The sequence below is a fragment of the Neodiprion pinetum genome, chromosome 3, assembly GCF_021155775.2.
Source record: "Neodiprion pinetum isolate iyNeoPine1 chromosome 3, iyNeoPine1.2, whole genome shotgun sequence".
Taxonomy (NCBI): Eukaryota; Metazoa; Arthropoda; class Insecta; order Hymenoptera; family Diprionidae; genus Neodiprion; species Neodiprion pinetum.
Window position 1 is genome coordinate 8,004,264 of NC_060234.1, and position 4,117 is coordinate 8,008,380.

General features: G+C 36.8%; 1 long non-coding RNA gene across 1 annotated transcript; it reads left to right on the forward strand.

The window, feature by feature from the left end:
• Positions 1 to 2,706: 2,706 nt before the first annotated feature.
• Positions 2,707 to 3,500, forward strand: LOC124213852 (uncharacterized). The gene is made up of 2 exons (XR_006881999.2): positions 2,707 to 2,968; positions 3,344 to 3,500. It is a non-coding gene; the product is annotated as an uncharacterized lncRNA (long non-coding RNA).
• Positions 3,501 to 4,117: the final 617 nt, after the last annotated feature.

Here is a 4,117-nt window from a genome sequence, read left to right on the forward strand (position 1 = left end):
GCTCAGATACGGTGATCGTCTCACAATCCTCTGACCCATAGGTAGGACACCTGAACCTGTAGAGAGTCTCTGTCATTGCGACTGAATGTCCTAATACAGGTGAACGCATGTTTGTGTAGAATTCCCATTCATTTGACTACCACGCTAATAATATTCAGTCTTGCCATACGTAAACTGAACTACTATCCAAGTCCTTCTGACTACTATGCTATCACATAAATAATATTCTGTCTTAGTACTAACTAAACGAATAATTATTAATATCGAAACAAACTGTCAGCGACGATCCAGGATTGTCAAATACCGTCCTTCTGACCAACATGCTATCACGCAATTAATATTCAGTTTTGCCGTAGGCAAACCTAATTATTATCAAAGTAAATCAGGAAGAGCTATCCCTTCCTAAGTTACCACAAATTTCTCAAAGATCACAAGGAAAATAAATTCAAAACTTCACACCCTGTCTCTTATCCCGCCTCACGGGAACAAAACATTCACTCATTATTTCAATACCTCCTTTCCGGAAACAAGTATTTCGCATCACAAGACATCTTCTCATAGCGATCGATCTGTGCGTGCTTCACCCACACAGATCAAGTTTGACCCTCAACCGTTTACACGGCCTATAATGATGGGTTTATTCCACTCGTGCCATTGCACATGAGAGTGAGGGAACATCATCTGAGCCTATCTCTAAAACCAAGTTGAAACGGTCAAACTGTAGCAACTTCTTCCAGGAGTTCATTAAATAATCGACAAATAACAATTCTCCACCTTCCTTTCGAGTCAAGAGACCGAATCCTGCCGTTCTATTTACGAGACAGGAAATTCTTAAAATTAATATAATATTCGAGTTCGCGCGAAACCTCCGCGTTACTTTTCATATTACGTATGAAATTCTCGCGAAATTCGGCCCGTAAATAAACTCAAAACGTTTCAATATATATTATTGTAGATATGTAGATGACATCATCACTGGTGTTCATAAAGAAAAATTGCGACAGCTAATTGATAAATTTAACACGTTTCATCTTGGGTTACAATTTACACATGAATTAGAAGTAAACAATAAAATTAGCTTCCTAGATCTTTTACTTATCAATGACAACAACAAAATAATTACTGATGGGCGTCACAAAAAAACGTGGTCAGGCTGATATATCAATTTTAATTCTCAACATCCATTACAACATGAAAAAAGTGTGGCTATGGGTTTGTATGACAAATGCCTGAATTTTTCTCATGCCAAATTTCGCCAAAGAAATCTAAAGTTAGTCGATATTATGTTGGAAAATAATGGTTATCCTTTCAAGATTAAAGAACAAACCAAAAGAGAAAGAGTCCATGTGGTGGACACCCGCCACCAGCAAGCCGGCGAAGAACCCTTGAAATATTTCCTTTTCTCCATGTCCAGCTTTTTCTATAGTTCTTTACAACTAACGTTCGAGTGTCCAGGCCTCGCCTCGCTAGCCGAGGACTAAGGGTTTAAATTTCCCTACATGTGGCATTTATGGCGCGACGCGACCCTTGGCCTCGACTCGGGGGCGAACCTGCACTGTTTCCTCATCTGTAACCAGTCTTCGCCGTGCTCTTTGCGCATACGCATCTACTAACTAGCTTCGTCTTTTTCCCTGCCTTCGCATTTGTATTATACCATCCAATTCTTACAACTCGATTTTTCTCATAATAAACAGTTGTCAATACCATATCACTATCGACCGCAACCTCTGGCGTCATCCGTTTACTAACCTTCCGACGGCACCACAGTCCAACATATGTATAATACAATTAATTGGAATATGGATACAGATCAGGGAAAAATTGGTGGGTCTATTCATATGTGGAAAAATTGTCACCTAAAATTAAAAAAATTCCATATGATGTGAGGATAAATGTAACATATAAGATCACAAATTGTTAAGGGTGAGGTGAGCGTGAATAATTTTCTTTTGCGTTTTGTGAATATACGACTATTCGTAGACAGCTCAGATACCTGTCGGATCGAAAAGGCGACTTGTCTGCTCGCTAGTCGGAGTAAAGATGGGCGATCTCGATTCGATTCTGCCGAGATCGATCCATGAGGTCTAAAAATCGATCTTTTGTATCGATTCCTTGTTGTCTCGATTTTCCATGAATCGATCCTTCATGCTAAGAATCGACTAGTGGCGCCTACAGGCGAATTCGCGATTCTGCGGCTGCGCGTTGTCTTTTCTATCCACTTTTCTGTTGGTCGAATTAATATAAAATGGTTTATCCAACACTCAGTGAAATCGCAAGAAAAATACTTGATCGTGGTTGCAACGTCGGTACCTTCCGAGAGGTTATTTTCACGAGCTGGCAATATTTTAACGGAGGACAGAAACCGACTTTCTCCAGATCACCTACAGCAATTACTATTTTTTAAATTCGTTGACGCTTAAAGAATGGCAGATGAAAGATTAAACGTTAGCGCGAAATTACTATTTTTCACATTTTTTTATATATAACATTGTAAATAATCCTCAAAAATTGTTTTATATTTGTAAAAGATTAATAATAAAACAATGTTTTAGATAATTTTGTTTTTATCATTATGAATTAAAAAAATGTGAGGCAAATTACAATTATTAAAAAAAAAAACATTTCAAACATTTCTTTTTTTCAATTTTTACGATGTTTAAGGGGGGAAACCAGTTTAGACCGATCGAAAAATCGTCTGTTTTTTTATTGCATGAATCGTTAGTATAACTATTCAAGAATATGTGGTCAAAATTTCAAAGCAAAATTCCCATTAGTTCGAATGCAATGAGCACTTAAGTGACCGCCCGTCGGTTCTGTGAAGAAGCGCACGGTAATTATAACGGAGCGGTCGCCCAGGCCCTTCTTTTCCAGCTACCTGCCTCAATACCGCTGTGCTATTGAATAATAGAATGACGCATATGAGCAAGAAGAGGGATTGCTATATGGTGCTGGAATAGCTGATTAACCGGTGAGCATTTTTTATAATTAATTACTGCCTTGAATTTCTCGTTTTCGCTACATTTTATTTCAAACGCGTTTTTCTCGAAACGACTTTTTTTCGACTTGCGTACATTCTAGCTCAAAAAGTGATTGATCAATCGTTCTGAAATTTGGTGTAGATATTCTTTATTCAATTACACGTGATATGAACCTAATTCGGGGATTATATTGTTATTAAAAATATATGTTTTTATGCAAGAAAGATGAAAAAATATAGTATAAAAACATGACATTGTGTTCAAACACCTCAAAAACATGCAGTTTTCAATTTGTTTGATCAAAATTAGGTTCGTATTCTTAGAAAATATGTTTTTAATGAAAAAAAAAATCCTGATGATTACAGATAAAAATTGCGACGTCAGGGGCGTACGCAATCCAGGTGCTCGGATGGCAATCGCCCATGGACTGCACGCGGTAACTCCACTATTTCCGGCGAAAATCGTTTGAAAAAATTTCAAAGTGTACTTGAAAACATAAATAAAATATCCTCCAAGTTTAAACATTTTGTGATTATTCCTTCCTGGTTAAAAAAAAATCATGAAAAACAGCAAAATTTCGACCTCATAAACCGGTTTCCCCCTTTAAAATCGATTCTTACTAGATCGATTTATTGCAGTCGGTGCTATGAAATTTTTTTTTTTCAACGGCTCTTGAGCAACCAAGCATGTCGCCCTTTCGTTTCAATAATCGTATTATTTTATTTTTCGTAAATTAATTTCGTTACGATTTGACGTAAAAACTTAACATAATAACTTCGTATCATAACTAAAATTTGACGCAACGTAAACTTATAAATGTCGTGACTGAATCGCCGAAGGCAACTCGAGAACAGCTGGGTCTTCTAGATCACAGTGTGCTTAAACGTTCCCAACAATCAACAATTTTTTTTTTTTTTTTGTACTACCACTGAAATGGCCTTTAAAATATAATGACAACAACAAAATTACACATAATGTATATGTATGATCAAAACATTGTTTGATCAAATCAGCGCTGTCGAGAAACAAAAGACTCGAAGCTCACTGTAAAACATCCGCATTTCATTCTGAGACGGCAGCATGTAACGTTAAAAAAAATCTATTTCCGATTAGAACATTGTTCGATCAAAGCAGAGCTG